Genomic DNA, 16,427 nt, shown 5'->3' with positions numbered 1-16,427 from the left:
ACCGTCCAAATGAGATCACATGGGATTACCTTTCACAGGTGAGACTGGAAAAATACTTTTCAATACTGTTCCTTCAGTCTTCAGTTTCCCAGCTCATCTCCACCGGGTAGGTGTATAGTTATAAGCAGTGAGAATTAGATAATACAGTGCCACACTATGATGAACGTTTTTGAACGTATGATGAATGTTTTTATTTTTGTTATCTGTTTTTTTCTTCTTTTATGGCAAATACTTCTCTTCAAAAGAAACTAATGAAGAGTAAAATAAAACATTTTTTTTATTTTCACAGTGATATGCACTTTATTTTTCATCCCTTGGTTTTCTCATCTAATATGGAAGTTATGGATGTCAGTGGCTGTGACAAGACGTGTTATGCTCTGCAATAAAAAACAAAAAAAAACATTGGTACAAAGCAAGCCCATTCACTTTTTTATGCTGATAAGAGAATTACAATGGTTTTTCATGTGACAAAAATGTGCAATTAAATTGCGATTAATCGCGAGTTAACTATGACAGTCGCGACATTAATCGCGATTAAATATTTTAATCGCTTGACAGCACTAATATATATATATATATATATATATATATATATATATATATATATATATATATATGAATTACAATAAAGAAAGTCTAAGTCGCAGGGTCAGGGTCCTTCCAGAACAGGTTGATTTATACAGACATCATGTGACAGATCATGTGACACTTTGATTGCACACAGGTGGATCTTAACTAATTATGTGACTTATGAAGTGAACTGTTTGGACCAGTTCTTATTTAGGGGTTTCATATGAAAGGGGGTGAATACCTATGCACACTCCAGATTTCTGTTTTTTTTTTTTTATCTTATTGTTTGTGTCACAATAAAACAACAATTTTCATCTTTAAAAGTGGTAGGCATGTTGTGTAAATCAGATGGTGCTAACCCTCAAAAAATCCATTTTAATTCCAGCTTGTAATGCAACAAAACAGAACAAACACCAAAGGGGATGAATACTTTTGCAAGACACTGTATGTTAGGTGATAAGCTTAGGTGTTCAGCTTAGGTGTTCTTATAAGCGCAAAGTACCGTAGCGTTAGCGTTAACATAGTTTCAAAATTATAAGAGAACCTGAAGCAAAGTGGTTATTTTCCGATGTACTGAGACAAAATTATCAATTTGATTTGTTACTGCAATGCATAGATGGGAGTTGGAAGGCCCAGGTATCCAAAGCAGTGGTGATGCATTTAAACTAGACTCGCATACCTGAATCATTGTTTTGTTATATTTTAATGATGGAGAAATTTATTATTCAGTATATTGCAAAGCATAGTTCAGATGGAATCTTTGATGGGATTGAGAATGCTGTGGATGAGCCCTATGAGTGGGGCCACATCTTGCTGAGAAAATAACCCCAGAATGATTAAAGATATAGAAAAACTTGCAAATGCCCTTCAAGCACTTCTTGTTGATTATAAATTAGTGAAAGAATAGTTAGGGAAAGTGGACACTCAAAGTGGTGCTTTAAGCAGAAAAGTACTCAACAGAGGAAAGACTGGAGGAAATTGAATCAGTGCAAGAATTTTTCGAGAAAGAATGAAGGTCACTCAATTCACAAATAAAATCTGTTAGAAAATGTTTCACTCCACTGTTCACTAGAAAAGACCACTAGCCTTCTGTGTTTTGCCTGCACCATGCATGGTTATGCTAATGAATATTGCTAGCAACAAGAGTTCACCTGCATTCCCACCACAGAAGCAGTCGAATCTGTTAGAAAACGACTCCTTCAAGATAGCACCTTACTGGATAGAACGAACCTCACCACGGACCAGATTTGCACCTTGCTTGACCTCTGCCTGACCACCACCTTTTTCCAGTTTAATGAAAGTTTCTACAGACAGAAGCATGGATGCGCCATGGGCTCACCGGTGTCCCCTATTGTGGCCAATCTATACATGGAGGAAGTGGAACATAAAGTTTTGACCACTTTTTCAGGAGTTGCTCCCAGCCACTGGTTCAGGTATGTGGATGACACCTGGGTTAAAATCAAAACCCAGGAGGTGGAAGCCTTTTCTAAGCACATCAATGCAGTGGATATCAACATCAATTTTGCTCGGGAGGACGTCAGTGGGAATAATCTAGCCTTCTTGGATTGTGATGTACACATTAGACAAAACAGAAGCCTTAGCATTGAGGTCTACTGGAAACCCACACACATAGACCAGTACCTACTCTTCGACTCACACCACCCACGAACACAAATTGGGGGTCATTAGGACCTTGCAACACAGGGCTCAGAACATTCCTACAACGGTAGAGGGAAAAGAAAAGGAGCAAAATCACATCAAGAAAGCACTTCAGAACTGCAGGTATCCCAACTGGGCTTTCTTCAAGAGCAGAAAAAGGAACATAACAGACAAGGAAGATAACAGGAACACGGTCATTCCTTACATTTCTGGTCTATCTGAGAAACTCAGGAGGATCTTCTACAAACACAACATTCTGGTACATTTCAGACCCAGTAACACCCTGAAGCAGAAACTGGTCCACCCTAAGGACAGAATACCCAGATACAAACAGGACAACGTAGTGTATGCCATTCAGTGCACGGACTCATATATTGGGGAAACAAAACAACCGCTTCACAGGCGCATGGCTCAACACAGGAGAGCCAGTTCCTCAGGCCAGGACTCTGTTGTCTATCTTCATCTTAACAACAAAGGACACTCATTTCAGGATTGCAACGTACGCATTTTTGCCAGAGAGGATAGTTGGTATGAGCGAGGAGTTAAAGAAGCCATTTTTGTCAACCTGGAACGACCATCACTAAACAGAGGTGGTGGTCTAAGACACCATTTATCAGCCACCTACAATGCAGTCCTTGGCACACTTCCCAGACAACTGAATGCACACCAAAACCCAGCTGTTTTCAGTGACTCACAGGAGGACAGAGAGAACCAACAACCCATTGATCACCCCAACGACTCTCTAGGCCATTCACACCCAGCCCCCAGTGACCCATGCCAACAGGATGACTCAACGACACCTTAGGATTGCTTTTCATCCATGAGAGGATAAATACCTGATACTCCCTATTAGTCAGACAGAACTGAAGAAGCCTTTTGGATGAGAGATGAAACGTCTTCAAGAATCTTCAAGCAAGTCCAGTTGCTCTCTTTTATCACCCACAGATTACTATGACCTGGATGACTGAGAATCTTTACAGACATAGCAACAAGAGTCTTAACAAGGATGACAACACAGAAAGAAGTGATAATAGGACAGAACCATACATCATTTAGACAGTTCTGCAAGATTTCCAATGGCACAAGTGCATACAAGAAGATCGAGAATATGCAACGAGAGAAACATTAAACAAAGACCTGCAAAGACTCAGCTGTTAGACAGCTGTCTGTCATGTCAAGTCAAGTCAACTTTATTGTCAAATATGCTATACATGCTCGACATACAGCACAGATGAAATATCAGTCCTCTCTGACCCACGGTGCAAACTGGCAATGCAATAAATAAAAATAGAATAATTGAAAAAACAAACAATATAAACAGTATAAACACTCTAGATAGGAACTAGACAGACTAAACACTCAAACATTATAAACAGAATAAACAAACAGTATAAACACTAGATAAGAACAAGACAGGCTAAACACTCAGACAATATAAACAGTACAAAACACTCTAGATATGAACTAGACTAAACACTCAAACAATATAAACAGTATAAACACTAGATAACAACAAGACAGACTAAACACTCAGACAATATAAACAGTATAAACACTCTAGATATTAACTAGACTAAACACACACACACACACACACACACACACACACACACACACACACACACAAATTGGTACAAATAACCAAACAGTCAAGGGCACTTGAGGTATAGCAGGTAAACATGAAACATGAAATAAGCAGAATAAACAACTAGCAGCTGTTAAGGTGAGGTAGTGCGGAATAGTGCAAATGGGCGAGGTAAAGTGAGATGTGCGGTCCCTGAGTTCAGTGTGTTAATGAACGATGAGATGTATGTATATATGTGTGTGTGTGTGTGGGGGGGGAACTGTGAGGATGACATGTCAGATGCTGAAGGGGTGTGTGTGAGCAGAATCTGTGGCAGGGGGTAGAGGGGGGAGGAGGGGCAGAACAGGGAGGGAGTTGAGCCTCCTGACTGCCTGGTGAAAGAAACTGTTCTTGAGCCTGCTGGTTTTGGCCCGGAGACTCCGCAGTCTCTTCCCCGACGGCAGCAGGCTGAAGAGGCTGTGAGATGGGTGGGTGGGGTCACCTGCAATCCTGATGGCTTTGCAGGTGAGGCGGGAGTTATAGATATCCATAAGAGAAGGGAGAGAGACACCAATGATCTTCTCAGCTGCTCTCACGATGCGCTGCAGAGTCTTGCAGCAGGACACGGTGCAGGTGCCGTACCACACGGTGATGCAGCTGATTAGGATGTTCTCGATGGTGCCTCTGTAGAATGTGTGCATGATGGGGGCCGGGACTCTTGCTCTCCTCAGTTTGCGGAGGAAGTACAGACGCTGTTGGGCTTTTCTGGCCAGTGATGCGGTGTTGTTGTTCCAGGACAGGTCTTCAGAGATGTACACACCCAGAAACTTGGTGCTGCTCACCCTCTCCACTGCAGCACCGTCGATAGATATTGGAGCATGCTGGATGTGCTCTCTCCTGAAGTCCACAACAATCTCCTTCATCTTCTCCACGTTCAGAGTTTAAGACAGTGGGTGTATTTCAGCCAGGTGAGAAAGATCCAGTTGAGTTCTTGTCCAAACTTCAGCATACTGTGAACATGTACAGTTTGACTGATTCAGATGCATGTCTACTGCTTATGGCCTGTCTTGAGCATACATTTCTAAAAGCACTCTGACAGGAGGCTATTTATCTTGTGTATTAATCAATATTTAATGGTGCCATAGAATGGAAAGCTGTATTTACCTCTGTATAGTTGAAAAAGGAGAGTTTGGTGCATGGAACTGACATACAACCCCAATTACAAAAAAGTTGGGACGCTGTGTAAACTGTAAATAAAAACAGAATGCAATAATTTGCAAATCATTGAAACCCTATATTTCATTGAAAATAGTACAAAGACAACATATCAGATGTTGAAACTGAGAAATTTTGTTTTTTTGAAAAATGTATTCTCATTTTGAATTTGATGTCAGCAACAAGTTTCAATAAAGTTGGGACATGGGCATGTGAACCAATGTGCTGCATCACCACTACTTTTAACACTATGTAAATGTTTGGGAACTAAGGAGACTAATTGCTGTAGTTTTGAAAGAGAAATGGTATCCCATTATTGCCTGATATACAATTTCATTTGCTCAATAGTTTGGGGTCTCCTTTGTTGTATTTTGTGCTTTATAATACTTTCAATGAGAGAGTGGCCTGGACTGCAGGCAGGCCAGTTTAGCACCCGGACTCTTTTACTGTGGAGTCATGTAGTTTTAATATGTGCAGAAAGTGGTTTGTCTGGATGGTAGCATATTGCTCTGAAATATGTATATATCATTCAGCATTAATGATGCCTTCTCAGATGTACAAGCTACCCAATGTCATGTGCACTAATGCACCCTCATACTATCATAGATGCTGGCTTTTGAACTGATAACAAGCCGGATGGTACCTCTCCTCTTTAGCCTGGAGGATGTGGTGTCCATGATTTCTAAAAAGAATTTCTACTTTTGATTTGTCAGACTTCAGGACAATTTTCCACTTTATCTCTTCATAAAAGAGCTCGGGCCCAGAGAAGATGGTGGTGTTTCTGGATATTTTTTTATATACAGTGGGGCAAAAAAGTATTTAGTCAGCCACCAATTGTGCAAGTTCTCCCACTTAAAAAGATGAGAGAGGCCTGTCATTTTCATCATAGGTACACTTCAACTATGAGAGACAGAATGGGGGGAAAGAATCCAGGAAATCACATTGTAGGATTTTTAATGAATTAATTGGTAAATTCCTCGGTAAAATAAGTATTTGGTCACCTACAAACAAGCAAGATTTCTGGCTCTCACAGACCTGTAACAACTTCTTTAAGAGGCTCCTCTGTCCTCCACTCGTTACCTGTATTAATGGCACCTGTTTGAACTCGTTATCAGTATAAAACCTCAAACAGTCATACTCCAAACTCCACTATGGCCAAGACCAAAGAGCTGTCAAAGGACACCAGAAACAAAATTGTAGACCTGCACCAGGCTGGGAAGACTGAATCTGCAATAGGTAAGCAGCTTGGTGTGAAGAAATCAACTGTGGGAGCAATTATTAGAAAATGGAAGACATACAAGACCACTGATAATCTCCCTCGATCTGGGGCTCCACGCAAGATCTCACCCCGTGGGGTCAAAATGATCACAAGAACGGTGAGCAAAAATTGCAGAACCACACGGGGGGACCTAGTGAATGACCTGCAGAGAGCTGGGACCAAAGTAACAAAGGCTACCATCAGTAACACACTACGCCGCCAGGGACTCAAATCCTGCAGTGCCAGACGTGTCCCCCTGCTTAAGCCAGTACATGTCCAGGCCCGGCTGAAGTTTGCTAGAGAGCATTTGGATGATCCAGAAGAGGATTGGGAAAATGTCATATGGTCAGATGAAACCAAAATAGAACTTTTTGGTAAAAACTCAACTTGTCGTGTTTGGAGGAGAAAGAATGCTGAGCTGCATTCAAAGAACACCATACCTACTGTGAAGCATTGGGGTGGAAACATCATGCTTTGGGGCTGTTTTTCTGCAAAGGGACCAGGACGACTGATCCGTGTAAAGGAAAGAATGAATGGGGCCATGTATCGTGAGATTTTGAGTGAAAACCTCCTTCCATCAGCAAGGGCATTGAAGATGAAACGTGGCTGGGTCTTTCAGCATGACAATGATCCCAAACACACCGCCCGGGCAATGAAGGAGTGGCTTCGTAAGAAGCATTTCAAGGTCCTGGAGTGGCCTAGCCAGTCTCCAGATCTCAACCCCATAGAAAATCTTTGGAGGGAGTTGAAAGTCTGTGTTGCCCAGCGACAGCCCCAAAACATCACTGCTCTAGAGGAGATCTGCATGGAGGAATGGGCCAAAATACCAGCAACAGTGTGTGAAAACCTTGTGAAGACTTACAGAAAACGTTTGACCTCTGTCATTGCCAACAAAGGGTATATAACAAAGTATTGAGATGAACTTTTGTTATTGACCAAATACTTATTTTCCACCATAATTTGCAAATAAATTCTTTAAAAATCAGACTGTGATTTTCTGGATTTTTTTTTCTCATTTTGTCTCTCACAGTTGAGGTATACCTATGATGAAAATTACAGGCCTCTCTCATCTTTTTAAGTGGGAGAACTTGCACAATTGGTGACTGACTAAATACAACCCTGATTCCAAAAAAGTTGGGACAAAGTACAAATTGTAAATAAAAACAGAATGCAATGATGTGGAAGTTTCAAAATTCCATATTTTATTCAGAATAGAACACAGATGACATATCAAATGTTTAAACTGAGAAAATGTATCATTTAAAGAGAAAAATTAGGTGATTTTAAATTTCATGACAACAACACATCTCAAAAAAGTTGGGACAAGGCCATGTTTACCACTGTGAGACATCCCCTTTTCTCTTTACAACAGTCTGTAAACGTCTGGGGACTGAGGAGACAAGTTGCTCAAGTTTAGGGACAGGAATGTTAACCCATTCTTGTCTAATGTAGGATTCTAGCTGCTCAACTGTCTTAGGTCTTTTTTTGTCGTATCTTCCGTTTTATGATGTGCCAAATGTTTTCTATGGGTGAAAGATCTGGACTGCAGGCTGGCCAGTTCAGTACCCGGACCCTTCTTCTACGCAGCCATGATGCAGTATGTGGTTTGGCACTGTCATGTTGGAAAATGCAAGGTCTTCCCTGAAAGAGATGTCGTCTGGATGGGAGCATATGTTGCTCTAGAACCTGGATATACCTTTCAGCATTGATGGTGTCTTTCCAGATGTGTAAGCTGCCCATGCCACACGCACTAATGCAACCCCATACCATCAGAGATGCAGGCTTCTGAACTGAGTGCTGATAACAACTTGGGTCGTCCTTCTCCTCTTTAGTCCGAATGACACAGCGTCCCTGATTTCCATAAAGAACTTCAAATTTTGATTCGTCTGACCACAGAACAGTTTTCCACTTTGCCACAGTCCATTTTAAATGAGCCTTGGCCCAGAGAAGACATCTGCGCTTCTGGATCACGTTTAGATATGGCTTCTTCTTTGAACTATAGAGTTTTAGCTGGCAACGGCGGATAGCACGGTGAATTGTGTTCACAGATAATGTTCTCTGGAAATATTCCTGAGCCCATTTTGTGATTTTCAATACAGAAGCATGCCTGTATGTGATGCAGTGCCGTCTAAGGGCCCAAAGATCACGGGCACCCAGTATGGTTTTCCGGCCTTGACCCTTACGCACAGAGATTCTTGCAGATTCTCTGAATCTTTTGATGATATTATGCACTGTAGATGATGATATGTTCAAACTCTTTGCAATTTTACACTGTCGAACTCCTTTCTGATATTGCTCCACTATTTGTTGGCGCAGAATTAGGGGGATTGGTGATCCTCTTCCCATCTTTACTTCTGAGAGCCGCTGCCACTCCAAGATGCTCTTTTTATACCCAGTCATGTTAATGACCTATTGCCAGTTGACCTAATGAGTTGCAATTTGGTCCTCCAGCTGTTCCTTTTTTGTACCTTTAACTTTTCCAGCCTCTTATTGCCCCTGTCCCAACTTTTTTGAGATGTGTTGCTGTCATGAAATTTCAAATGAGCCAATATTTGGCATGAAATTTCAAAATGTCTCACTTTCGACATTTGATGTTGTCTATGTTTTACTGTGAATACAATATCAGTTTTTGAGATTTGTAAATTATTGCATTCTGTTTTTATTTACAATTTGTACTTTGTCCCAACTTTTTTGGAATCGGGGTTGTACTTTTTTGCCCCACTGTATGGCTTAAACTTGCATATGTGGATGCAGTAATGAACTGTTTTCATAGACGATGGTTTTCTGAAGTGTTCCTGAGCCCATACAGTGATTTCCATGACAGACCTGTGTCTGCTTTTTATGCAAGGTCTCCTGAAGGCCTGAAGATCACAGGCATCCACTGTCAGTTTTCAGCCTTGTCTCTTACATACAGAGATTTCTCCAGATTATCTGAATCTTTTAACGATATTATGTACCATAGATGATGTGATCCCCAAATCCTTTGCAGTTTTACATTAAGGAACGTTATTCTTATATTGTTGCACTGTTTGCAACACAGAGCAGTGAACCCCTACCCATCTTTACTTCTGTGAGACTCAGCCTCTCTGGGATGCTCTTTTTATTCCCAATCATGTTACTGACCTGTTGCCAATTAACACAAATTATTATTTTTTTTAGCATTATGCAACTTTTTCAGTCTTTTGTTGCCCCGTCCCAACTTTTTTGAAAGGTGTTGCTGACATCAAATTCAAAAAAATTCTCAGTTTCAACCTTTGATATGTTGTCTTTGTACTATTTTCAATTAAATATAAGGTTTTCATAATTTGAAAATCTTCACATTCTGTTTTTGTTTGTTTTACATAATGTCCCAACTTTTTTGGAATTGGGGTTGTACACCCCCAATTTTTTGTTTTTGGAATTGGGGTTGTACACACACACACACACACACACGACCAAACTGACTTCACTACACTATCACCATTTGCACTACTGTTTATTCATACCACGTTTTGTATATACTGCAAATATCTATATCATACCATTGCACTATAGTACAATGGTATAGTACTATAGTACATTCATATCGCACATTTGTACATACTGTAAATATCTATCATTATACCATTCCATACCCTGTAATTTCTGTGCATTTATATTTGTATATTACACTTGTTATTTACTGCTATGCACTTCTAGTTAGATGCAATCTGCATTTTGTTGTCTTGTACCTGTGACATGTGCAATGACAATGAAGTTGAATCTAATCTAATCTAATAATCAATGAACCACAAACATAGTTGTCTCCTCTTTCAAATGCAAATCGTGCATATGTAAAAAGAGAGCAGTAAAATGGGCCAATTCCAAAATACTGGAGTGTTTTGTAACAGTCCAGACTCATGAACATTTATGCCCCAACATTTGCATACACCAGCCCATGTTTAAGTTCAGAGTCTATTGTTACCATGGGCCTGCACAGCCAAAACTTGAACAGTTCCGCAGGTATTTGTGAAGAATGAACAATTGTCATTGCACAAATACAGTGAGATTAAGGCCCTGTCCACACGGCAACGGATTCAGGTGAATCTGATAAAATTGTTTCTCGTTTCAGCCTGGCGTCCACACGGCACTGGCGTTTTGGGTGCCCCACAACGATATTTTTTGAGAACGGGTTCCAGAGTGGAAAAATCTGGCAACGGCGCCGTTGCGAAGTCGTCTGGATGAGTAGAACGGATTTGTTTACGATGACGTCACAACCACATGACTAGAACAAGCAGCACTCTCGCTGTTTTGTATGAACCACTGCATTGCATTCACTTTTGTATACAGCTTTTCTTTTAAATAAACAAGTAACTGAACCATTTCTTGAATTTATTTTTTTTATTGGATAAGACTGCTTTTCAAAATGTTCACACACAATATAAAAAGTTATATAAATTTTATAAAAATGATTTTCAAAATGTTCACACACAATAAGAAAATTAAGTTATATAAAACTATGCACACTAATAAAACTAATTTGTACACACAGAAGGCACGATTTCCTCGCGTAGTCGCAGCCATCTTCTTCTTGTTGTGTGTTTGTTCCTGACAGTGCTTCACACCGGGTAGAAGAAGGGGTTTATGCGCATGCGTCTACTTCTTCTATTGTTCTGGTGTCTCCAATGGGACCGTCTTACAGAGCCCCTAGAGGTGTGGCATGTGTATTGCATCGTTTTCAGCAAGCGTTGCCATATGTACCAGATATTTTACTGATCCGTTGCCCATGTGGACGCGATATTTTTTTTATAAAATCTCGTTGCCATTGTCGTGTGGATGTAGCCTAAGTGTCACCGATGCAACAGTCATTGTTGATATAGATATCCCTGCTTGTACCGGAGTACTTTGTCTGTGTGAAAGTATTTGTGGAGCACTTCATAGCCTGGCCTGCATCCTGGCGCACCATCCACACTCTTGTGTTCTCTGTGACACTGCCTTGGTCTCCTTCTGGCTGGCATGGTGAGCCACAGAGTTGCTGGTTAGCTCTTTTGTGATGCTATCAAAGTCACTAAAGTTGCATTAAAAACAAACAAACAAACAAACAAACAAACAAACAAACAAACAAACAAACAAACAAACAAAAAAAAAAAACCTTGCTCATAACTTTGTCTGACTAAGCAGTTCCTTGTGGTTATATGAACGATTTGCACTGTTGACTAAACTTATAATAAAGATCAGTAAATATTAAAAAATTGCATCGATATGGACAGCGCAGAGCCACTGTGTCTGCATCACACTGTGTGACCATTTCACTCTGGACAGTTTCACAAACCTTGGACAACATCGACCAGGCTTCATTCAGGATTTCACACTGAACAGAGATACAGTTCCAACATTATAATCATCATAAGTGTAACAAGCAAGTAGCCACGCTGTGTGATTTTATTCACTGACGGTTGAAGCCATATCAAAGAAATAGCCTGTGTTGTCATATAAATCTACAATAGAATATGCATATTTGTAAATCCCTTTGTCAAGTAAATCTCCAGTTTATCAATTTATTCATCAACAAGACATAACTCAAAAGTGAACTAGTTTGGTTGCTTAGAGAGATATCCACTTTAATTTGCTATTTAGACATGTTGCTGTGAGCTACTGCTATCGAGTTGCCAAAATTATGTTATTAAAGGGGAACAGAGGGCAATATATAGAGTAAATATAACAATAAAACACACATTAACAAACCTTATTCAAGACTTACAAAAGTTTTTTGTTCTAAGGTTGGAAAATTATAGTGTTTTGAAAGTAGCTCGAGCAAACTATTTCCACAGTTTGAACAGCCCGCCATGATATTAATTTTATCCAATCAGAATGCACGTTCATTTTCTTTGCGTAACACTCATGACGTATGTATGTGCCCAGTTGTGTTGGCTCATTGAGGTTGGGAATAGCACGTGTGAATCGGAAAGTAGGATGAATTGTAAGTGATCGGCTACACAATGCCACACTAGCTTTCGGGTGTAATAACAGGACCAATGGAAAGCATAACGATCCTCCAGACGTGTCTTTTCATTCGTTTCCGCTGAAAAACACCAAGCGAGTTCGAGCTTTCTTCTCTTCTTTCGTCATCACCGGAGTTGAGAGTACCTCTCCTAGGTTCAAACTGGTATCCTTCTAAGCCATAGCCTGCTTGCAGTGTGTCTTGCGGGATCTCTTCGTATGATTCGACAGAGCTGTCGCTTTCACTTGATGCGCCCGACACCATGATTACACGCTTCTCTCCTAGTGCAGTGGGTAGGGCTGACGTCACGGTCTTTTTAAAATGGCGACTCTTGTGCCGTTTAGCGTACCGACTATTATATTTACAATTACCAAGATATTTCGTTGTTTTCTAGTATATAAATTTGATAGAATACTTAAGAATACATTACTCTGTCACATCAGCAACTGTATATATTATATTTGGTACCCCTTTAAAGTCTGAGGTATTTTACATAAAATTTGGACTGTGCAAATTTCCTTTATGAGCATGAGTTTATAGTAAGTTAACAAAAGTTCAGATTGCTTTGAGAGTTGCTTTATGGTGAATGATATTTAAATGACTACTAGACTGAGATCAGTGTTGTAGTCGAGTCACTAAACCTCAAGTCTGAGTCCAGTCTCGAGTTCCCAGTGTTCAAGTCTGAGTCAAGTCATTAAAAAAATTGAGTCAAGTTCACTATTGATCCGAGTTGAGTCCGAGAACAAGACTCCAACTGCACCATTTGACAGTGGCTGTTTTGGTGCCATTAACATTAGTTTGTTCCTGAACGTGACGTATGAACAGGTGAATGTGCATTCTCTTTGTCATGGAGTATGAAGTATTCTGTTAGAGATGGTTGGGAGATGGATGTAAGTGCAGAAGGTGTGTTTATTAATACAAGTGAAGACAGGTAAACAATCCAGAACAGCAGGCAAAATTGTAAAACAGGCAACAGGTCAAGCGAGGCACATACAGGCCATCATAGACTCGGCAGAATCAAAGACGAGAAACAGGAAATCAGGGATCAGGAAACCAAACAAGGAAATAAAGCTCGGTAATGTGTCAGCAACGCAACTAAATACTTCATAAAGTAAGTGCGTTTATATTTAAATGATATTTTTATATTGGCACACTGACTGCGCCTTAATCCTGTGCAGGTGCGTGCATCCGCTTGGCGCGCACGCTGTCCGGATCGTACCCGAGGGCCAAGGCGCGCAGGTCTGATACTCTTGCATGAAATTAGTACAAAATTAATGTAGATATAAATATCTTATGCCAAGTTATTATGGCATGTTACAAAAAATAAAGAAAAAAATCCAAGTCCTCGTCTCCAATTTACAAGTCCGAATGCAGTTCATGCACGAGTCTGAGTCCAAGGCCGAGTTATCAGGGCTCAAGTCCAAGTCAAGTTACAAGTTGGACTCGAGTCCTGGACCCGAAGCCTAAGACAGGGGGAGTGGGGGAATCTATCATCAAATTGTATGCCTCTAACTTTGTACAGGACTAATGCAATTAGTAAAAATCAGAGATGTGCAAAAGATAAAGCATACTTGCCAACTCTACCGATTCACATGGTAGTGTACCGATTTTAGTTCTAAAAACTACTACATGACAAAATAATCAGTGAACACTGTTGGATTTGCTCTTCTGACCTTGCTTCAGCTGTTTTCAGCACAGGGGATACAAGCATATAGCGTGAAACAGTCATATTAAGTAAAGCAGAAAGCCAGCAGAATGGCACGATAACGATGTTGAATCTAAACTGTATCGCTCCATCATGCCATTCCATTGGTTCTCGTTATGGTTCTAGCCAATTGGCAATGAGCTCACATTACAACAAATCACGCCAGTATTTGTAAAAACCAAACACACACTGGTGATCGCGAACAATGAAAACTCGGAAGAAAAAAGATTCACAATGACAAGTTCAAGGCGACTTGGTCGTTGGATTATCCAGCATCAAAATATGGAGGCAAGGTGAGAAACATGCATTTTGTGAAGTTTGCTGGTCTGATTTCCCAATCAGTTTTCTTTAAATATGACACTCAGAATGCAGGAAAACACCATTTTTCTTTTTTTTTTTTTATTTTCTGGGGGACACCCCTAGACACCCGGACACCCCTAGAAGGGCGCAATTGCGGCACACAATATGATCTACCACTTTCAATTCTCTGGGAGTTGCAGGTAATGGATAAAGGTATGCAGCTATGTCATCTCTTTATGAGTATAGCATTATGCATGTAATGAAATAGGCATTTATGTTTGTTAGCCTATGTTGCTTGCTATGCAAGCAACATAGGATAGCGTATACGGTGACATTCCATTTTCTGTCCAACTAGCTTACATAACACTGGATATATTTTCACACGGTTTCATGATAATGTGTGTAGCTTGCAGCAAAATGATTACAACCTAACTTGCACATTACTGATTTGGTTAACTTTCATTGAGGTGACATCATAAAGGTTTCCTCTGATTGTACTGAGTAGGTCCTAAGCTCAGTAAAGGGATTTTACAAAGCTGTAAACTAACTTAAAAGACCTCTAAATTATACTGATATTTTGTATGTTTTGTGATATACTGAGCCTTTTGCGATGTCTTATGGTTAGAATTACCCATGGTGGTTGGATGGTTCATTTGCTTCCTATTCTGAAAGTTTGATAAATTGACATAATGACATGTATATTTAATTGTGCAACAAATGTATTTACAATCTTGGGAAGATGCTGAAACGCACAAGGTGTTTACGTTAAACCCAATCTGCCTGCTGCCCGTCTACAAGACATGATGCTTTACGACCCCAAACTGACATCCTCTGGCACAGCCTCTAACGAAAAATCTAAGAGCAAAGAAAGATTTTATTCTTATTAATGAAATGGCCACCTAATCGATTCAACAAACTTTTTCAACTAACTCAGCATTTTATGGACTCTGCTGAAATAATCTTTGCCACAAATGAACATTTCACAAAACTGAAACAATTAAACATTGAGGAAATGCGCACATGCATATAAAACTTCAACAACTAGTGTCCTCAGTTCCCAAATGCTTACTGAATGTTGTTAAAAGAAAAACTAATGTAAGAGTGGTAATCATGCCCCTGTCCCAACTATTTTAGAACGTCTTGCAGCCATCAAATTTAGGCTGAGTGTAAATTTACAAAAACAAAGTTTATCAATCTGAAAATGAAATATCTCACCTTTATGTTGTATTCTACTGCATATGGGTCAAAAAAGATCTGCAAATCATTGCATTCTGTTTTTATTTACATTTTACACAGTGTTCCAACTTTTTTGGAATCTGGGTCATATTTAATTGTAGAAAGGTAACTGATTTACTTTGGAAAGAAAGGATATCTTTTGTGCACATTTCAGTAACACATTGGGAGAAATATTTTCTATTCATGGCTCAATATTTTTCTATGCAAGTTCATTGAAGTGTTGCCATAAGCACCTTTTATCTGTAAACTGCCTCTCAAGCATGCTCGCTCATCTCCATTGTTGTCAGTGGCCAATTTTTTTCAAGTCTCTCGGTCAAAGTCTCGCACAATTTGGAGGCATGGCTGTCCCAGTGGCTCTCTTGCCATAGCGCCAATGAGATTTCAAAATAAAATCCCTTCTCTTGCTGGAACCTCCTAGAGTCACATGGAGGATTATCATGGAGGAGGAAATGCTACCATACAGAATTAAATAACATCATGTTCTTTTGCATCGCATCACGTTGAATCGCATTGTGTTGAATCATGTCAAAATTACAATGCATCACAATAGGGGTGAATCTTATCATATCGAATTAGTACTTGCTTCATGAGAATCTTCAATATATTGAATCATTGGCAGTGCATTGAAATCTGTACTACACTCAGTGATGAAGATGCATGTCCCTGTTGCTGAAGAGATGCTGCACTGATGTTGCATGACTATCACTATAGTAATGTAGTGATAATTTTATAGTTTGTTCAACAAAGTGCACAGACAATTGTGACATAACTGCTTTAAATCCCATGCCTGCTTTATGTGGGTACTGGTAGTCTGGTGTGCTGTACTGGTGCACAATGCCCGACTGCCGCTAATTACATAAGTTACGGTAAGCAATAGCCAACTGATGCTGTGGTTGGCTATTCACATTTGCATTTTCTCACAGAAATGCATCTCTAGTTATCATTTTTCCCCTAAAATTTC

General features: G+C 39.9%; 1 protein-coding gene across 14 annotated transcripts in view; it reads right to left on the bottom strand.

Annotated features, from left to right (window-relative positions):
• The window catches only part of bcl9l (bcl9 like), a 429,368-nt gene that overhangs the window by 163,998 nt on the left and 248,943 nt on the right, over window positions 1-16,427 (bottom strand). The window contains exon 1 of one of the 14 annotated variants that reach the window (XM_060923523.1): window positions 4,958-4,979. The exons of the other annotated variants lie outside the window; for them this stretch is intronic. The gene's annotated coding sequence lies outside the window, so the exon portion shown is untranslated. Of the gene's footprint in view, window positions 1-4,957; window positions 4,980-16,427 lie in introns of those variants that run through there. 14 annotated transcript variants of the gene reach the window in all.

The sequence above is a fragment of the Neoarius graeffei genome, chromosome 6, assembly GCF_027579695.1.
Source record: "Neoarius graeffei isolate fNeoGra1 chromosome 6, fNeoGra1.pri, whole genome shotgun sequence".
Classification (NCBI taxonomy): domain Eukaryota; kingdom Metazoa; phylum Chordata; class Actinopteri; order Siluriformes; family Ariidae; genus Neoarius; species Neoarius graeffei.
This window is presented reverse-complemented; position numbering and strand designations above follow the sequence as displayed.